The sequence below is a fragment of the Trichosurus vulpecula genome, chromosome 3 (genome assembly GCF_011100635.1).
Source record: "Trichosurus vulpecula isolate mTriVul1 chromosome 3, mTriVul1.pri, whole genome shotgun sequence".
NCBI lineage: Eukaryota > Metazoa > Chordata > Mammalia > Diprotodontia > Phalangeridae > Trichosurus > Trichosurus vulpecula.
Window position 1 is genome coordinate 433,999,159 of NC_050575.1, and position 22,545 is coordinate 434,021,703.

The window sequence follows — 22,545 nt, forward strand, 5'->3', positions numbered from 1 at the left end:
ACCCAGCCTGTCCTCTGGTTTCCTGGAGAGTCTAAAATCTCCTTTTAGTCCCACTGTTATCCGAGGCTAAAACTCAGCTTTCCTGGATCTTAGGAGGAAAAGACACTTCATTGGATCCCTTAACCTTGTTCTGGCCCAGGCCAAAGTCCCTTGTGGCCTAAGAAAAACAGGTGTATAACAGTAACTGACTGGCGCAGTAGAGAGAGTACTGAGTCTTGCGTCAGAAGACCTGGGTTCAAACCCTAGCTCTGATGCTTACTACCTTGGGCAAGTCACTTCACCTCCATGAGACTCAGTTTCTCCTCTGTAAAATAAGAGGGTTGGACTAGATGGCCCCTGAGGCCCCTTCTAGCTCTTGACTTATGATCCTATGGTGGAGCACAATGTTAACTCACCCTGTGCACACATACTCTGCCATCGTTCTAGCCAATTAAGATATTCACAAATGCTGACTTTGTCATTCATCATATTAACTCTTCTTTCTCACTTTGTCACATCTACAAATTTGATGAGCATGCCACCTATACCTTTATCCAAGTCATTGATAAAAATGTTCACTGCACAAGATCAAGTACAGATCCCTAAGGTACTCCACTGGAGACCTCTTTCCACTGAAGTGGAACCATTAATGACAACTCTTTGAAGCTGGCCTTTGACCAGTTCCGAATCCACCTAGCTGTAATATTGCCTGAGTCCACATCTTTTTGTACGGTCCAAAGGCTTTGTCAAAAGCTTCACTTCAATCTAAGGACGTCATACCTGCAGCATTCTCCTGGTTTACCAGTCTAATCATCATGTCGAAAAAGGGAAAGAGGTTATTCTGGCACGATCTGTTGGCGGAGCCCTGCTGGCTCTCAGGGATGATCGCTTCCTTTTCTCGAAGCTCACTAGCCATCCCTTTAAGACTACATTTGAAAATTGTGCCAGCAATTGAAGTCAAGCTCAATAGTCTAAAATTGTCAAACCTCATTCTTGTCCCTTTTTTCTCTTCAAAACTGGGATGATTGCTCTTCTCTAGGATTGCATCTCCTTTCCCATTTTCTACAATTTGGCAGTCATTCAATGATCGCATTTTTCAGCACTCAGTGATTTAAGACCATCTGGGATTGGTGACTTGAACTCATCAGGTATTCTCTTATTGCTTCTACCATTATCTTGCACATCAGCACCTAATTAGCCATCTCATCTGTCCTTTCTAGTCCAGAATGATTTTCCTTCATAAAGATGACAGAAACAAAATCTTCTCTCTTATCCATTAGCATTGACTCATCCAACCAGAGGACTCATCCTGTTCTATCTTTGATCCTCCATTTCCCTCCAATACAGCTTTTTAAAAAATTTATTTTCTATTTTTAGTTTACAACACTCAGTTTCACAAGTTTTTGAGTTCCAAATTTTCTCCGCCTCTCTCTCCTCCCCCCTTCCCCCACCAAGACGGCATGTAATCTGACATAGGTTCTAGATATACCTTCACATTAAATTTATTTACATAATAGTCAAGTTGTAAGGAAGAATTATAACCAATGGAATGAATCATGAGAAAGAAGAAACAAAACCAAAAAAGAAGGGAAAAAAGAGAGTAAATAGTTTGCCTCAATCTGCGTTCAGACTCTGTAATTCTTTCTTTGCATGTGCATAGCTTTTTCCATCATGAGTCTTTTGGAGCTGTCTTAGAGCCTTGTATCGCTGAGAAGAGCCAAGTCTATCAAAGTTAGTCATCACAGATACCGTGTGTCTGTAATGATGTATAATGTTCTCCTGATTCTGCTCCCCTCACTCAGCATCAGATCACATAAGTCTTTCCAGGTTATAATGAAGTCCGTCTGCTCCTCATTTCTTATAGCGCAATAGCATTCCATTACATTCATATACCACAACTTGTTTAGCCATTCCCCAATTGATGGGCATTCCCTTGATTTCCAGTTCTTTGCCACCACAGAAGAGCTGCTATAAATATTTTTATACATACAGGTCCCTTTCCCATTTGTGTGATTTCTTTGGAGTACAGCCCTAGAAGTGGTATTGCTGGGTCAAAGGATATGCGCATTTTTATAGCTCTGTCGACATAGTTCCAAACTGCTCTCCAGAATGATTGGACCAGTTCTCAACTCCACCAACAATATAACAGTGTTCCTATTTTCCCACATCTTCTCCAGCTTTTATAATTTTCCTGTTTTGTCATGTTAGCCAATCTGACAGGAGATATGTGGTACCTAAGAGTTGTTTTGATGTGCATTTCTCTAATCAATAGTGATTTAGAGTATTTTTTCATGACTATAGATAGCTTTAATTTCTTCCTTTAAAAACTGCCTGTTTATATCCTTTGACCATTTCTCAATTGGGGAATGACTTGTATTCCTATAAATTTGACTCTGTTCCCTGTATATTTTAGAGATGAGGCCATTATCAGAGACACTGGTTGTAAAAATTTTCCCAGTCTTCTGCTTCCCTCCTCATCTTTGTTGCATTGGCTTCGTTTGTACAAAAACTTTTCAATTTCACCTAATCAAAATTATCCATTTTGCATTTTGTAATGCTCTTTATCTCTTGATTGGTCATAAATTCTTCCCTTCTCCAATACAGCTTTAAAAAACTTTTGATTGAGAGCCTCAGTTCATCCTGACATTACTCTCATGGTATAACATTCTTTTCTATCCCTTAGAGATCTCATCAGCACCCGTGGATTTAATTACTATCTCTATGCTGATGATTCTCAAATCTACCTTTGCAGCCCCAATCTCTCAGCTGACCTCCAATCTCTCATCTCCAACTGCCTTTCAGACATATCAAACTGGGATGTCCAGAGGCATATTCAACTCAATATGTCCAAAACAGAACTCATTATCTTCCTCCCTCCCTCCTACCTTTTCTATTACTGTAGAGGATGACACCATTTTCCCAGTTCTGCAAGCCTCTGGACTGTCCATTATCTCTCACCCTCCCCCCCAACCATATCCAAGCTGTTACCAAGGTCTGTCAAATTTATCTTTGCAACATCTCTCGAAAATACCCCCTTCTCTCCTCTGACCCTGGCACAGACCCTCCTTACCTCACACCTGGTGGGTCTGCCTGCCTCAAATCTCTTCCCCATTCCAATCGATTCCTCCATTCAGCCACAAAAATGATTTTCCTAAAGTGTAGGTCTGACCATGTTAACCCCTTACTCAATAAACTCAAATATTCCCTCCAGGAGTAAATAAAAAATGCTCTGTTTGACATTCAAGGCTCTTCATAGCCCAACCCCCTCTGGCCTTGTCAGTTTTCTTATACCTTACTCCTTGACACACACTCTTTGATCTGACATTGGCTTCCTGGCTGTTCTACTAACAGGACAATCCATCTCTCAGCTCTGGGCATTTCCTCTGCCTCTCCCCCATGACCGAAACAATCTCACTTTTCTGCTCTGACTACTGACCTCTCTGGCTTCCTTTTATGTCCTAAAGTCCCACCATCTATCTACACAAAGCTTTCCCCAACACCTCTTAATTCTAGGTCTTCCCTGTTAATAATTTCCTATTTATCCTGCATATAGCTTGTGTGTGTATGCATGCATATATGCATACTTATACATACATACATGTATGTATGTGTATGCAATGCTATCTCCTCCATTACATTGTAATCTCCTTGAGGGCAAGGATCATATCTCACCTCTTTTTGTATCCCCAGTGCTTAGTACACAGTAAGAGCTTAATAAATGTGTTATCTCTCTACCTATCTATCTGCCTGTCTTCAGAATTCAGTCTTTGATTTTTTCCTTCATGAGATGACTTTTCTGTTGAATTTTAGTACGTGGGATCCTACTTAGCCTTTCTCGGAACCCTTGGAAATCTGTTCTCCGAAACTCTAGAATCTACCCCAGGCTGTGACCACCTTTTCTCTTCTATCATGAATTCTAACATCAGCCACTTTCTTTCAAAATTGTAAGCAGTGCTTAGAATCACCAAATTAGAGACTGGAAGGGACCTCCATGGCCAGCTAGTTTAATTCATGTTTGAACAATAATCTCTTCTCCAATTCACTCCTAAAGTGTCCATCCAGCCCCAGCTTGGAGACTTCCAAGGAGGAGGAACTGACAAGCCCCCAAAGCAGTTCATTCCACTTGAGGATGATTCTCATTTTGGGGAAGATGAGAACTGTGTCCAGGATAGCAGTTTCTTTGGTTCCTCCATCTTTTGAAGTTTGAAATTACCATCGCAGCTAGTTCAGAAAGTTTTAGTTACTCTTCTTTGGGCAGACCATACTCAACCACCAGCCCATGAGCTCAGAACAGAGACTGTAGTTGAATATATGTCATGTAATGCAGCCACCACCCCTCACTACAGCTTGAGAAGTCAGGGTTATTTACCTCAGTCTTCAGCCATGGTGTCTCTCTTATACTTTGTCTCAGAAGTGATGCTCAGCATTTCTGGGGGCCTCTGCCCTTTGATTTTGGGGAGATGCCATCCCTCTAAACCATAACAACTGCCAGGTCAGGGATTAGATCTCTCAGGTGTCTTCTAGATCTCACTCCCATGACCTTCTGTTCCTAGCATCCTGAAGAAGGGACAAACTGGCCTTCACACACAGCTGCTCCTGCTCTCAGCCTTGGATTCCACATCCCTATGGGATGGCCAGGACCTTGTGTCCTCCAGCCTAGACTTTGCATTCTTTACTTCCTCCCTCTTTCCCAGCTGAGGAGGGGTGGGGTGGCCACCCAGTTGGCCTCTGAATCCCAGGGACATCCTGGCCTCTTCTCTTCTCTCCTTTGACTCAGACCTTTTTGGCAGTGTGTTACCAACAGGAATCTCATGGCTGTTGGCTCTCTGTCCTGCCTGAGGCTTCTACCACGGTGTGCTTTCTGGATGGTTGCCCTAATATAACTAGAATCTTTGGAGTCCTTTTCTTCCTCTTCTTCCTCTTTCTCCCCCTTTCTGAATCAAGAATCAGAGGCTGGTTAGGTTAGTTCCATGACTTTAGTTCAGAGCAAAGGAGCCAAGCATTCTGGAATCACGGCATCATCCATGTAGAGCTAGAAGGGATCTTAGAAGCCACCCACTCCAACTCCTTCATTTTATAGATGAAGAAACTGTGTCCCAGAAAGACTGATACTTATCTAAGGTCCTACATTCTTAGGATTTAGAGTTGGAAGGGACCTTTCAATCACATTCTATTATGGAGGGGAAAACAGAGGCCCAATGAGATTGCGAGTTATCCAAAATCATTAAATTATAAGGTAGTATATAGTGGCATAGATCATAGGACCTGAAAGGTCATGTTGTTTAGTCCCCTTGCATCATAGAAAGGGAAACTGAGGCCCAATGGGACTTGAATAAAGTCACACAGCTGGTACAAAAAAAGAACTGTGAATGCAACCCAAGTCTTTTCTCCCTTGGCCTTGGGTTGCTCCCAATTCATTGAGCTATCCACCTTTAGGTGTCTCTGATTTGAAATAGATGTGCGCCCCAGCATGTCCACATGGGTTGTCTAAATACAGATTGAGAGAGGCATTGATAGTTGGCATTGATGGATATCTTTGGAGTCTTGCCCAATTTTCTCTAAGGAGTTCTTTAATTCTTGCTTTTAGGGGAGCAGGAGAAGGGTCATGGCTGGCCACCCTTTGATTCTAACCTCCAAGAAAAATATCAGACAAGAATGACTTTACTTGTCCCCTCTCCCCAAATAATCCTGGCATTGGGGAATGATTTTGGTTCAGAAAAAAATCACTTTTCTGATTTCTAGCTCTTAGCTTTAGGGTTAGAGAGAAGAGGGTAGCCCTCGGCTTATATCCACCACCTTGGCCCCTACCTAACAAATGTTTGTTACACAAGAGACCATCAAAATAGTGGATGAACCCATTTAGCCAAACAAAACAGCAAACTGAAATTGGAGACTTCTACAGATTGGAATATACCAGACAATACATGAAAGTAAATAGTTTCATTGATGGACATGAGGTGAGATCTCAAACCAAACCAAGAGGAGGACCCAGATTTAATCCAAGGGAAATTCTCTAAGGTCCCTAGGAAGTCAAGCTGGAATCAATATGTTGAGGAGTCAGCTTCCCCTACATATCTACAGCTTCCTTCCTCAGAGTGGTCCTGCAGTGAGGCTGAAGCCATGGCTGCCTTTTATCTGACAGCACTGTTTCAGGACCCAAGCTGAGGACCGTTCTGCCTCTGACTCAATGTGAGGGCCATGGGAACTGCCTGAGCTATGGAAGGTTGGCACCATCTCTAACTGAAGGGACATTATCTTCTCCTTGACCCTGACAGATGTGTCCTTTTAAATAAAACATGGAGCAGAGCAATATTCCCCTGTACTGGCAAGGGCACCAATTTTGAAGGTTTATTCTAACTCTTTGTCATGGCACAAGTTCCCCCTGTCCCAAAGGCAATGACCAGGCCAGACTCCTTCTCCTAAAGCCCCTTCCCTGAAGGGAAAGCTTGGGACCCTGCACAGCTGGCCCTGGATACATCTCCACAGCCTGGGAGTGGGCATCCTGCCCTAGGAGAATGGGGTAAGTTATACAGCCCCAAAGAAATGGGCTTGACCAGCCCAGGTGGTGGTGGGGATGTGGGGTAAGCTGTTCTCCAGTCCAAACGAAGATCATCTGGCACATGGTAAAAACCCTCTGCAGCCATCCTTATTCTCCAGGAGGTCTGGCTGACCGGTCAGGCAACAGCTGCTCCACAGCTGGCGTGACTCTGGCCCTCCCTGTTTCTCCCAAGTCTGACCTCCCAAAGGCACCATAATCAGACCACTCTAAGCCCCTGAGCTGGAGGCCTGTCAACAGCTACCATCTTGCTCCTGTGGGCCTCCATTATACACTCCCTATGGAAGTTGCTGTGGATTCACTGAGCCTCTGGACAATTGGCTGGCCTTGCCCATGTGTGACATCTTCTGTATCTTCCTCAAAACTCCCTTTCCCATCCCCCCCCAAGACAGACAGACAGAGACACATGCAGATACACATATGCCCTCTCTACACCGTAGGCGGCAGCTACAGGATTGTTTTCCAGTTTGGGTACCATGGTCATCTCTGTCTCCTAATTGCTCACCTGATTGGCTCCTCAATAAATCAATTAATCAGCCAACAAGCATTAATTAAGCACCTGTCATGTACCAGGCACCGTGCTAGGAACTGGGGAATTCAAAGACCAAAATTAAACAGTCCCTGCCTTCAAGGAGTTTACATTCTATTAAGGGAGAGATTGTGAATAAAGAAGTATAAGTACATTCAGAACAGATGCAAAATAAGAGAAAGCCAGTGTGGTGTAGCAGGGAGGCAGCTGGCCCCAGGGTCAGGAATGCCTGGGTTCTAGTACCAGCCTGCCACAGATTGACTGTGGGGCTTGATCGCTCAGTATCCCATGTCATGCTCCAAGACAGAGGCTCTTAACCTTTTCTGCATCCAATCACCTCCTCTCCAACCCCCACCCCAGCAGTCTAGTGAAGCCTGTGAACCCTTTCTCAGGATGTTCTTAAATACATCAAATAAAGGACAGAAGATTATCGAAGATTATCAGTTATTAAAGTGCTTTTTTAAGAAAGAGTCCATGGCCCCCTGATTAAAAACCCCCGTTAAGGCCCAGAGGCTGCTGACCTCTATCAATGAAATCAGAGGTCCAGCTCCTCCCTTCCACAAAACAAGTGCAAGGTAATTGGCAGGGGGAGGAATGAGGGAGGGGACATTCCAGGTAAGAGTGCCAACCGGGACAAACATGTGGAAATAGGAGGTGGAGGGTTGTGTGTAAGGGATAAATGACCCCAGAGGGCTGGACGTGTCTACAGAGCCTGGGAAGGACCTTGTGGAAAGAAAGGGACCTTTCAGAATTACATAGGAATTCTACATACTTGTAAGTGCATATTATTGGGGAGGGGGACTGTAAACTAGAGGGGATTCTAAGAAATATTTTGTAGAATGATAAGATTTTAAAGTTAGAAGGATCTTCAAGGTTATTGAATTCAATTTCTTTTTGGGATTTGGAAATGGAGACCCAGACTACAGAATTTTCTTGTGAAAAGTCATACATAGAAGAGCAGGATTTCAAACTCACCACCTTCTCCTTCTCCTCCTCCTCCTGCTCCTTCATCTTCTTCTCCTTCTCCTCCTTCTTGTCCTTCTTCTCCTCTTCCATCTCCTTTTCTTTCTTCTCCTCATTCATCTTCTCCTTCTCTCCCTTCTCCTCCTTCTCCTCCTCCTTCATCTTCTCCTCCTCCTCCTCCTTCTCCTTTTTTCCTTCATCTCCTCCTTCATCTTTTTCTCCTCTCCCTTCTCCTTCTCCTCCTTCTCCTTCTCCTTCTCCTCCTCCTCCTCCTCCTCCTCCTCCTCCTCCTCCTCCTCCTCCTCCTTCTCCTCCAACTTCTCCACCTCCTCCTCTTTTCCTTCTCCTTCTCCTCCTTCTCCTCCATCACCTTTTCTTTCTTCTCCTCCCTCATCTTCCTCTCCTTCTCCTTTTCCTCCATCTCCTTTTCTTCTCCTCCTTCATCTCCTTCTCCTTCTTCTCTTTCTTCTCCTCCTTCATCTTCTTCTCCTTCTCCTTTTCCTCCATCTCCTTTTCTTCTCCTCCTTCATCTCCTTCTCCTTCTTCTCTTTTTTCTCCTCCTTCATCTTCCTCTCCATCTCCTTCTCTTTCTTCTCCTCCTTCTCCTTCTCCTCCATCTCCTTCTCTTTCTCCTCCTCCTTCATCTTCCTCTCCATCTCCTTCTCTTTCTTCTCTTCCTTCATCTTCCTCTCCTTCTCCTTCTTCTCTTTCTTCTCCTCCTTCATCTTCTCCTCCATCTCCTTCTCCTCCATCTCCTTCTCATTCTTCTCCTCCTTCATCTTCCTCTCCATCTCCTTCTCGTTCTTCTCCTCCTTCATCTTCCTCTCCTCCTCCTCCTCCTTCTCCCCTTTTCCCTCCTTCTCCTGCGGGATATGAACAGTCTTATCCCTGTATCTGTACTCCCCACACCTTGTAGCATGCTGATCTGTAGTAGGCACCTAATAAATACTTGTTGATTTTTGATCGATTGTTTTTTTTTATCAGCCCCCTCATCTTCTTCATCATTTTTAGGACAAACCCAAAGTCATTTATTCACTTTAATTTGTTTTTGCTTTTTCAATCAAATAACAGTATAGAAGTTTATTTGAATAAAACATAAATTAGCAAACTTTGTTTTCTAGTAATAACATAGTCCATACGGAATGCTACTGAAACCCTCTTAATACCACTTTTGAGAACCTTGCTTTATCTCTAGCTCAAGGCTGGCTCATTGATCCTCATCTTCATCCCCAAGATCCTAACATCTACTAGCTGTGTGACAATGGGTAAGTCACTTAACCTGAGTTTTCCTCTGTATCCTCATCTGTAAAATGGGGATAATAATAGTACCTACCTCCCAAGGTTGTTGCAAGGATCAAATGAAATAATAACTGTAAAGTGCCTAGCACAGTGCCTGCCACATGGTAGGCACTACATAGATGTTGTCTATTATTATTGTTTATTAATATTATTATTGCTATTTTCATCATTTGTGGCCATTTGGCCCATTATACTTTAGGTTCAGATGCTAGGAAGTACATTCCAATGGACCTGAGTTTTCTCCAAGGTCCGACAGTGCAGATATCAATCCCTCGACAACTTCCCATCTTGGGTGACTGTTGCTTATATCTTCTCATCCACCTTCATCTTTAGCACCAAAGTCACCACCATCACCATAGCCATTACATCACATTTGCTGTCACCATGGCCAATGACATCATTTAAGCACCAACAACCCCACAACCTGGTTGTTACCATCATGTCACCATCACCAACACCATTGCCATTATTTAGAACCATTGATGTGATAATCTGTATCTCACCACCAACATCACCAGAAGAGGTCATGCCAGACTAATGGGGTTTCATTTTTAGAAATATTGTGGAATGCTGAAGATATAACTTGTGTAGATTTTAGCAAAGTGTTTAATGAAGTTTTCCATTCTTAGGGAAAATATGAGATGTAGGCTATATGAACAGCTAGGTCAGATGGATTCATTTGAGCAGCACACCCAAAGAGCAGTCGGTTCCACATTAACTTGAAAAGTCTCTAGAAGAGTGCCTAAAGTATTACTCTTTGGCTCTGTGTTGTTTCCAATGTTTATCAATGACTCGGTTGTAGGCATAGATGGCAGGCTTGTTAGATCTGATGAAGCCACATAGCTAGGTCAGGATCCAAGAGATCTCACCAGGTTACAGCACTGGGCCAAATCTAATAAGATGACTTTTCCTAGGGCTAAAAGTTAAGTCTTATGCTTTCTTTCAAAAGATTGATTTCATAAGGACAAAATTGGGGCAATATGATGAGAAAGTATTTTTCTGTAAAAGATTTAGGGATTTTAACGCAGTGAAAGCTTAATATTTGTGAACAGCGTGATGTTAGCCAGAAAAGCCAACATAATATTGGGCTGCATTAGGAGAAAAATAGCTTTGAAGAATAAGATGATATTCTGTACTCTGTCCTAGTCAGACTATTTCTGGAGTATTATATTAGCTCTGGGCAATACAGTTTAGGAGAGACATTAATAAGCTGGAGAATACCCTGAGGAGGGAGATCAGAATGGTGAGAAGCTTTGAGTCCATGTCATATGGAGACTGAGTAAAGGAAGCAGCAATGTTTAGCTTGAAGGAGCATTCATGCTGGGGAGGGGAGGGGCGGGCAGGGCATGATAGTGATCATTTGCCCATAAGAGGGATTCACTTTCTTTTGCTTGGTACTTGAGAGTAGAACCAGGAACCATCAATGGAGATTGCCAAGAAGCAAATGTATACTCGATGTCAGGGGAGGGAGGGAAATACTTCTTAAGAATGAAACCTTGGGCAGGTAGGTGATGCAGTGGATAGAGCACCAGCCCAGAGTCAGGAGGACCTGAGTTCAAATCCGGCCTCAGACACTTGACACCTACTAGTTACATGACACTGGACAAGTCACTTAACCTCAATTGCCTCACCAAAAACAAGAAAAGAAACCAATGAGACCTGCCCAAAGTGGCATAGGCTGCCTCAGGAGGGGATGGGTTCACCCTCCCCGGAGTTCTCCAAGTCAGGGTTGGATAGCTCTGTTTGGATGCATCATAGAGGAGATTCATTTCCGGTTACTATCGGATGAAATGACTCCTACATTTCTTACCTGCTCTGAGATTCTGCAATTCAGTGATTCATTATCACTACCATTAACAAACACAGTGAAGTCTAACTAGAAGATAAAAAAAATCTGGGTTCAAATCTCCCCCATGATACTTACTAGCTGTGTGACCCTGGACAAGGTACAATCTCTCAAAGCCTCAGGTTATTAATCTTTTAATGGGGATAATAATGCCTACCTCACTGCTCTATTTTGAGAATCAAATGAGATTATTTACATATATATATATATATATATATATATATATATATATATATATATATATATATTTTGCTTGGTACTTGAGAGTAGAACCAGGAACCATCAATGGAGATTGCCATATATATAAAGTGCTTTGTAAGACTCTCCACATAAATAGATAAATAGCTCTACAGAAATGACGTGTCATCCTTGCCGTCACCACCATCAATATAAGTACTAGCAACGCTAACACTTTAGCCCCCATCAATATAATGAACACCAACACCTTCACCAGGACCACCATCCATATAAATTATATAAACATTAACACCATCACTCCCACTGCCAGCATCACTGTCAATAGCACCAATACCACTACCATCACATACCATCAGCATCCTTACATCACCATCATTTGTCCCTCATATATATGAGTGACACCACCAATACCAATGTTCTCATGAACACAACCATTATCACTTAGCTAGGAGAATGCTACCTCACATACTTACTGGTTGGATGACCTCGGGCAAGTCACTTCAACCTGAGTTTCCCCATCTGTGTTGTTGTTATTGTTGTTGCTGCTGTTGAGTCATTCAGCCATGTCTGACTCTTCGTGACCCTATAGAGCATTGCACACCAGGGTCTTCTATCCTCCACTATCTTCCGAAATCTGTCCAAGCTCATCTGTACAATGGGCATAATAATAATGGATCTACAGGGTTATTATGAGGATTCAATGAGCTAAATGGATATAAAGTGCCTTGTACACACAAAGACACCATACCAGTGTTGGCTATCATCATCATGATCATCACCATCACCACCACCACCATCATCATCACCATCACCACCACCACACCACCACCACCATCACCATCACCACCACCACCATCACCATCACCACCACCATCATCATCATCTTCACCATCACCATCATCATCACCATCACCACCATCATCATCACCATCACCATCATCATAATTATCACCATCACCACCATCATCATCATCTTCACCATCACCATCATCATCACCATCACCATCAACACCATCACCATCACCACCATCATCATCACCATCATCATCATCTTCACCATCACCATCATCATCATCATCACCATCCTCATCACCACCACCATCATCATCATCACCATCACCATCATCATCACCATCATCACCATCATCATCATCATCACCATCATCACTACCATCACCATCATCACCATCATCACCATCATCACTACCATCACCATCATCATCATCATCACCATCATCACTACCATCACCATCATCATCATCATCACCATCATCACCATCATCACCATCACCATCATCACCATCATCATCACCATCACCATCATCATCACCATCATCACCATCATCATCCATCATCATCATCATCACCATCATCACCATCACCATCATCACCATCATCATCACCGTCACCATCGCCATCACCATCACCACCACCATCATCATCACCATCTTCACCATCATCATCACCATCACCATCATCATCATCACTATCACCATCATCATCATCGTCATCATCCTTGCCCACACCATGGCCATCTAATTCCACTCCCATCATTCCGATGCCATCAGCTCACATCAGACTTTCCATGCTTTTCCAAATTCATCATGTATGTCATTTCTTACAAATCATAATATTCCATTACTCTCATATGTCAATAACCTGTTTAGCCATTCTCCATTGGCGGACATGTGCTTTCCTATATAGCAGCACATTTTATTTTTATTATTTTTTTATGTTAGCAATGTACTGGAAACAAAGTGGGAACCAGTGACTGGGGGAATGGCCAAGCAAGTAATGGCTTGTAATGGAATATTCCTGTTCCGTAAGAAATGAGGGGCATGATGAACATAGAGAAGCATGGGAAGGCACGAGGGGCAGCAGGGGATAGACCAACAGCCTCAAAGCCAGGGAAACCTGTTCAAGTCCACCTCTATTGGTTGAATGACCCTAGGCAGCTCAGGGTGCAATAGGCAGTTTTCTAAGTTGCAGAGAATACCTCGACCTGCACCAGTAAAGAAAGTTTCCTCACCAGGAAGTTATCTCTACATCTGAAATCATAGATCTAGACCTGGGGCAGAGGATGGTTCCCCATTCCCTATCTAGACTCTATCCCTTTGGGAAGATGAAGGGAACTAAAACAGAACCGGGAAACATGCCATGATTACAACAATGGAAATGGAAGTAACAAAAAATGAAATTTGGTGCTATGTAATTACAATGACTAAACTTAACACCAGAGAAGAGATGAAGGAAATATGACTCCCTCCCTTCTTGGCAGAGGTGGGGGCCTATGGGTATGGAATGTTGTACACTCTGTCAAATATGTTCTGATGTTTAGACAGCTGAGCTATCTCTCCTTTTATTACAAGAGGAGATTCATTTCATAGGGAAAAGGTATATTTAGAAATAAATGTGACAGCAAGAGGCATCAATAATTTTTCAAAAGAAATAATATGTTTAAGGTAATCAGAAATGCAAATAAGAGAAATCTCCCCAGTGTCTAACTGGGTGCTACCGATTCCTTTTAGTTCCTACTTCATGATCCTCTAAACCTGGAGACTTGTGAGCCAGATGGCGCCCCCTGCCCACTTGACATTGGCCACATGGACACTCTAGAAAGCATTCATTCTACCATGTGCAGATCACTCTCAGCCAATCAGGAAGTCTCATGAGTACTGCTGGTCTTTTCAGAGGTTTGCTGCCCATCTCCTGTAGAATCAATTTGCTAACTGGGTCTCTCCTTTCTGCCCAAAGCAGGAAGAGGATAAAAAGTGCTGTCTGGTGGTATTATTTGTTTTCCTTCCAAAGCCCACTGAACAGAAGAATTCATACTTCCCAAAGCTCCCAGAAGACAATCTCTTTCTTTACAGAACTCATCTGTCCTGAGGATAACCACAGCCACTCCTACACCCCACCCTCAGCCTAGAGCCAAAGTGACAGACCAATATCTCTGTCAACTCCTCTGGGACAGCCCACGCCAGATGGACCACAGGACAGGCTGTAGATGGGAACACCTTATCTGGCGGATACGGCCTGGCCTTGGGACATTGTTCTGAGCCCCCACCCCCTGTCACTCTGTTCTCTTCTTTATCTCCCCTCATAAACAGGACAAACCCATCTTCCTCAAGGCTACTGTCCTCCCCTCACCCCATTCTTCCTAGACTAACTCCTCATTTCTTGGACCTGGAGAAACTGAAATAACAGGGGGGAAGGATAGGATGGGTTGGGATTGGCCAAGCTGTATTCTTTCAGCATTGATGGCGGGTCCCCTAAGCCAGGCTGACCTCTTCCCAGGAAGCCTTGTCATAGGATGAGGGCTCAGAAGGCTCTCCCTCCAAAAGTTCCAGCAAGCCCCTTTGTCTCCCTTGCCCCATTCCTCAGTGATATCCCTCCACCCTATTTCTTTCTAGATTTTTTTTCTGCATCTGTCTCTGTCTTATGCCTATCTTCCCATCCCTCACCCTTACAACCTCTGTGTCATTGGGCTGGCCATTTCCCCCCTCCTGGCCTCAGTTTGTTCATGAGGAAAATTGGGTTAGACTCAATGTATCTTGGTTCCTTCTAGCTCTAAAACTGGGGGCTTCCAGAGGACAGCAGCAACTGTTCCAAGGACAGGAACTTCCTGAGGGTAGAGACTATGCCTCTCCCATCAGAGTAGGGCTCTGCCCCCACCCCAGACCAGGACATCCTAAGGGTACAGGCTGGATCTCCAATTTTTTCCAGCTCAGATAAGAGAATTCCCCAGAGTTGTGCACATAGAGACTGATCAAGATGGAAATCCCTTCTACGCCATCATCCTTAGCTCCTGAGGACCTTCCATCGGAACAGCTCTACCTCAGTCTCTTCCCTTCCAACCTCTCCAGCACTTTCTCTGGGTGCATGTGGCCCACTCCTTGCCAGACTCCCCAGCCAGGGCCTGGACACATTTACAGGGCCTTCGTTCCTTTTTTTAGCTTTATGAAACTGAGATGGCTGTGAGTTTTCCACAAGGTTTGGAGAGGAAAAAAAGCTATCAAAGAACAAGACCAAGGGCTGGGGGGGACCCCCACAATGGAAATCATCCAGTGGGAAAATATTTTCATTTGGAGAAATTTTAAAAAGACAGCAACTGGATCTCTTGCTTTGTGTTTCCTGAAATTCCCTACGAACCGAGCCAAGCTCATAAAACGCTTCGATTCTCATAAAAATCATGTTCTGGGTCTGGGACAGAGTGAGAAGAATAATTGTCAGACAGGGAGGGAGCTGGGGAGGTCGTCTCAGCTAGCATGTTGCTCAATGAAAGACAGCATGGAGCCCATTGCAATCCACCAGAGTCTCTCATGTCTCCAAAGATGAAGGAAGGAAGGAAGGAAGGAAGGAAGGAAGGAAGGAAGGAGGGAGGGAGGATGGAAGGAAGGGAGGAAGAAAGGAAGGAAGGAAGGAAGGAAGGGAGGGAGGAAGGGAGGATGGAAGGAAGAAAGGAAGGAGGGAGGGAGGAAGGGAGGATGGAAGGAAGGGAGGGAGGGAGGGAGGAAGGAAGGATGGAAGGAAGGGAGGGAGGGAGGGAGGGAGGAAGGAAGGATGGAAGGAAGGGAGGAAGAAAGGAAGGAAGGAAGGAAGGAAGGGAGGGAGGAAGGGAGGGAGGAAGGGAGGGAGGAAGGAGGGAGGGAGGGAGGAAGGAAGGAAGGAGGGAAGAAAGGAAGGAGGGAGGGAGGAAGGAAGAAAGGAAGGAAGGAAGGAAGGAAGGAGGGAGGGAGGAAGGAAGGAAGGAGGGAAGAAAGGAAGGAGGGAGGGAGGAAGGAAGAAAGGAAGGAAGGAAGGAAGGAAGGAGGGAGGGAGGAAGGAAGGATGGAAGGAAGGGAGGGAGGGAGGGAGGAAGGAAGGATGGAAGGAAGGGAGGGAGGGAGGGAGGGAGGAAGGAAGGATGGAAGGAAGGGAGGAAGAAAGGAAGGAAGGAAGGAAGGAAGGGAGGGAGGAAGGGAGGGAGGAAGGGAGGGAGGAAGGAGGGAGGGAGGGAGGAAGAAAGGAAGGAGGAAGGAAGGAAGGGAATAAAGTTGCCCCTTTCTGTGAATTAGCAATTCTCTCTTTCAGGGAGTGGAAACTGGAAACATCTTGATACCCACTCCATCCTTCTTTTCCCAGTCTATATATCAATAGCTCACTGGTTTGAACTCAGAGCCATAACTAATAATTTTGGCACTGGCTCAAATATTATGAACCACATCCTGGGAAAATAACCCACAACCACCCTCAAATAAACTTTGAAATTCATGATGTAAAAATAAGGCAAATTTCATATAAACTCAGTTGAACGGTAAAAGGGGGTAGGGGGTATGGAGTTCATTATTATAGTGGCTCACCAGATAGATGTTCTTAACAATGCTAAGACATGGTTGTTCCTTATTTTAACTAATTATTCTTGCTAACTAGGTGCTAAGATCCTCATTAGTAATTAGGCCTTTCTACTGGAGGAATGCATTTGTTAAATTTTTATGCTTCTAAAAATCTGTGCCATGGGCCAAATCTTCAACTGCCCTACCCCAGTTTTGACACTGGTTGGCCTCTTTAGGAAGGATTGAGATTAACTATGCCACACCCTAATACCATTGTTAGTTTTGCAGCCTCAATACTCTTTCTGCTTCAATCCATCCTCCACACAGCTAGATGTCCTCCTAGGTTCCCTTTAACTCTGTAACCCTTAGGGAAGTAGCCAGTAAGTAGACAGGGAAAGAGTGAAGATTAAGGAAAGAGCAATGATGATAGAGGGGACGAGCAGCTGGAGAAGATGAGATGGAATGATTGATCACTCGTACATGGAGTACGGTTTGCCCCTTCCTCTGTGCCCTCTGGAATGCCTGCTCCATAAGCAACCAATCTGCCTTCATCCTAAATCTCTTTCATTCCCACTCCTCAGTCTTCTGATTTTCACTGAGACCTGGCTTCCTCCCGATGACACAAACTCCCTGGCCTCCTTTTCCATCACTGGCTGTGCTTTCATTTATTGCCTTGACTCATTCACTGGTCGAGGTGGGGGAGTTGGAATATTCCTTGCTCTCTGTTGCCACTGCCAGGCTCTCACCATAACGCCGTCTCTCAGTAACCTCTCCTCTCCTTTGAGGTTCACTCACTCCACATCCACTACCCAATACAAATCCTGGTAGTTTTTGTCTTCTGACCTCCAGACACTCCCTTTCTTTCCTCAATAAGTTCAGTACTTGGCTTAAAATCCTTCTCTCGTCTTCAGCTCCAGTCCTCAAACTAGAGGACTTCAACATCCATATTGATACTCTCTCCAGTATCCTTACCCAGTTACTCAACCTATTCCTTTCCCATGGCCAATTCTACCCCACATAAAGATGATTGTACTCTCGCTCCTGTTCCACTTCTGTGATCATGAGCTCTGAAATGCCCTTATCTAATCTCAATCTGTTGCAAATCCACCTGTCCCTCTTCCTTGAAACCCCAAGAGCTGTTCTTCATCCCCACCATCCTCACTATACTTCATCCTCACCATGACCTCAACCCCTTAGCCGTTTCCCAAGCTGTCACCCCGGCACTAGCCACACTCTCCTCCTTTAACCACCTTGACCTCTTAGCAAGTGAATTAGTTCTATTCTATCCTATTCTCCTGAATTCCTTCTCTCCCTTACTGTATCATTGGTCTAGCCCTTCAAAGCTTCGACCTTGAATCACTCCCACCATTCACTGTCTTTGTTTCTCCACATGTGCAGCCAAATGAAGCTGGAGAAAATGATAGAATTGTGTTGACTGGGTCCACTACAAATGTGTGTTATGTAATCTTAACTGAACCTCTGCTGCAGTGGGACAATCCTTTTACTCTTCCCTAATTAACTCACCAGACTTTTTCATCTTTCCTCAATCATCCCAGAGCTGAACGCTCAGTTCGTCCTGGAGCTTCATCCTCATGATCCTTCATCAATCATCCCAGGGCTTCCCCTCCTCTGTCTCAGCTGAAAAACTTGCCCCATATTTCACTGAAAAAGTTGTCATTTACTAAGTTTCCTTTTCCCTTTCTCCTCATTTCACATCTCCCAGATGCCTTCTGCCACCATCTCCATTTTCACCCCTGTCTCCCATAAAGAGGTGGCTTTTCTCCTTGCTAAAGCAAATCCCTCTACATGCACAAGTGATCCCTTTTCATGCTGTCTTCTCCAGCAGATGTCCCCCTGTATCATCCTCACTGTCTCACTTATCCTCAATCACTCTCCGTCTACTGGCTGCTTCCCTGTTGCCTACAAACATGCCCATGTTTCCCCCATCCTCAGAAAAACCCAAACCAACCCCCACTTGGTCTTTCCTTCCCCACCCCCACTTGGTCTTTCCTTCCCCACCCCCGCTTGGTCTTGGTCTTTCCTTCCCCACCCCCGCTTGGTCTTGGTCTTTCCTTCCCCACCCCCGCTTGGTCTTGGTCTTTCCTTCCCCACCCATGATCTCATTGATGCTCTTCAAGAACAAAGGCTCAGCAACAACAGTGATGATGACTTTATTTCCATGTCTCCTCCCTTTTGTGACTAAGTTTCTTGAGAAGTCCATCCACAATAGGCACTCCCATTTCTTTTCTTCTCACTCTCTTCCCAACTCTACAGTTGGGCTTCCAGTCTCATCATTCACCCAGAACTGCCCTCTCCACAGTTACCAGTGAACTCTTAATTGCCAGATCTCATGGTCTTTCTCAATGTTCATCCTTCTTGACCTCTCTCTAGCCTTCAACACTGCCCTTCACTCTTTTCTTCATACTCTCCTCTCCCTAGGTTTTTGTGACGCTACTCTCTCCTGGTTCTCCTCTTATTGACTTTTCTCAGTCTATGCTGGATTTTCATCCAAGTCAGATTCAATAACCTTGGGTGCCCCACAGGGCTTTGTCCTGGGCCCTATTAGCTTCTCTCCATTTCACTTAGTGACCTTGTGAGGTTCCATGGAATCAATTATTATCTCTATGCTAATGAGTCTCATACCCATTTACCCAGCTCTGACCTCTCTGCTGACCTCCAGATTCACAACTCAGAACTGGATGTTCAGTAGATGTATTAAACTCAACATGCCCCAAACTGAATTCGTTATCTTTCCACCAAAACCTTCCCCTCTTCCTAACTTCCTTATTATAGTCTTCCAGACTCTCAATGTAGAAATCATCATAGACTCCTCACTGTTTCTCATCTCCCATATCCAAGCTATTGCCAAGGTCTGCTGACTTCATCCCTGTAACATCTCTCCAATGTGCCTCCTCTTCTCTAACATTGCTCCTACCCTGGTTCAGACTCTTATCACCTCATGCTGGGATTATCACAATAGCTGTTGGTGGAGCTGCCTGTCTCAAGTCTCCAATCCAGCCTCCGTTCAGCCACTGAAATGATTTTCCTGAAGTGTGGACCCAACGACGTCAGCCCCTACTCCACAAACTCCCTGTTATGTCCAGGATCAAATAGAAGATGCTTTGATGTTCAAAACTCTTCATAACCCAGCCCCCTCCTACTTCTCCAGTTTTCTTATGTCTTATTCCCCAATGCACACTTCGATCCAGTGACACTGATCTCCTGGTTGTTCCATGAACAAGACCCTCTATCTCTTGGCTTTAGGCATTCTCTCTGCCTGTCCTGCCATCCCTGGAATGCTCTCCCTCCTCTGCTCTGACTGCTGACCTCCCTGGCTTCCTTCAGGTCTCAGCTAAAATCCCACCTTCTACAGGAAGCCTTCCTCAGCCCCTCTCAATTCAAGTGCCTTCCCTGTGAGATTACATTCAATTTACCCTGTCTGTAGCTTGCTTGCACATAGCTGTTGCGTGTTGTCTCCCCAATAAGACTGTGAGCTCCCTGAGGGCAGGAACTGTCTTTTACAATGCTTTGTACAGTGGGCACTTAATAAATGTTTATTGCCTGAGTGACTTCTTGCCAGTCCTCATGCTCATACAACAACGTAACTAAAGCCTCTTAATATGATGAGAAAATTCAGATATTGTCCCATCCAATAAACATTCTCCCATAAAAGAAGAATGGATTTATATTGAAAATATGCTGAAGAGTTGAAACCCAAGTCCATTCATGTTTGCTTGGTTTTTTTCCATTGAATATGGCGCTTATGTATCCACAAAAGAATCCAGACCCCACTGGAAAGCCACCCTGATTACTGAGTGGTATAACCTATTATTCAGTTGTGGTGTTGTGTATCTTTTAATACACTTGTTATCAACCTTTTAAAAAAAGAAATTCACCTGCTTGGCTAGCTACATTGATTAAATTAATCGAATAGTTACTAAGAAGTACTTATATTTTAAATTTAAATCATTATATTTATATAATTGTATTTTAAAGTTCATCCAATCCCCAAGGACATGTATGGGGATATAATGAAGCATATTGAGGTACATTGCTTGTTACATATTTTCAGTAGGATCAAAAATGTTTTTGTGTCATTAATATGTAAACTCAAAATATTTTAAATAGCATCTAATCCACTTCATCCTTTTTAGTCTCTATTTTTATATTTAATAATGCATATTGGTACAGTAGCATGTTATATGATGTATCAATAAACATATTCATATATTAGAGTTCTGTACTCCACAATTTTTACTAATGGTAGAATGTTCTGAACGCAAATGTTTGGAGATCACGATGTTCTATCCAGCTCTGAGCCCCACAATGGATCCATTCACTGTTCCAGAGTGATAGGCACTGAATCTCAGCTCCTTTATACTCAAGAAGAATTTGTTGTTGTGTGTCTGACTCTTCGTGACCCCATTTGGGGTTTTCTTGGTGAAGATACTAGAGTGGTTTGCTATTTCCCCCTCCAGCTCATTTTACAGGTGAAGAAACTGAGGAAAACAGGTTTAAGCGACTTGCCCAGGGTCCCACAGTTAGTAAGTGTCTGGGGCTGAATTTGAATTTGCAAAGATGAGTCTTCCTGACTCCAGGCCTGGGACTCTAACCACTGCACCACCAATGGCTAAAAGCTCCTGTCCTTGTAGCCCAATGGCAACTTCTCTGACTTGAGAATTCCTGCCCTTTCTGCCAACCACCACAGTGTCCAATTCCCATGACCTCAGGCTCAGATCCTTCCCACCAAGAGTCATAAAGGAGGGGTCGTTTCACTACAGGTTCCTTTCTAAAGTGAGGCCTCTCCAATCTGATTGCTTTGGGGAAAATAATAACAGCTTGCACATATACAGCACTTTCAGATTTGCAAAGCACTTTACGAATGCTGACTCTGCTGGTCCTCACAACAGCCCTGGGATTTGGGTACTATGAGGCAGGTGGTGGTTTAAGTGACTTGCCCGGGGTCACACAGCTAGTACGTGTCTGGGGTCAAGATTTGAACTCAGGTCTCCTATCCACTGTGCCACCTGACTGCCCCAAGAAAAGGCAGGATTGGTCCCTTAGGCTCCCATGGCTCCATCCTTCAGATCCTTCCCGAAATTCCTTTTAAAATCTTCATCTGGGAGGCAATGTGCTAGATCTGGAGTCACAGGACCCGGATTCAAATCCTGCCATTGTCACTCACCTGTGTGATCCTGAGCGGATCCCTTCTACTCTCTGAGCCTCAGTTTCTTCATCTGTAAAGTGAGGAGATTTGGGCTAGATGATCTATGGTACCTTCCAGTCCTAAACATGTGACTATGTGATTCTCTATCAGTGGTTCCCTGCTCCCTGCCCCCATCATGTACATAGGAAGCATTATCACGGTGGTCCCCGGCTTTGGGACTCATACCTCATCAGTATCCTCAGGAGCCTTTGTCCCTCCAATCGGATGGCTGGAGAGCAAAGCGAAAACCTCCCAAAGCTTCCATTTAAACAGGACTCTGAGGTCCAGGCACTTAATCACCTCCCACCAGCTCTGCTTCTTGGATTGACTCCGCAGTCATTAGGTCCCCCTCCCCTTCTCAACTTCTTGGCTATTGTCTTGAGCTCCTTGAGGGCAAGGACTGGCTTTCTGTTTCGTATTTTATCCTCACTGCAAGTACATGGCAGGTGCTCAAAATATGTGCTGTGTTACATTGTAATTGTGTTTCATTGCATTGTATTGTGTTGTGTTCCATTGCGTTCCGTTACATTGTAATTGTGTTGTATTGCATTGTATTGTGTCATATTGTATTGTGTTGTGTTACATTGTAATTGTGTTGTATTGCATAGCATTGTGTTATGTTGTATTACATTGTATTGTGTTGCTTTGTATTACACA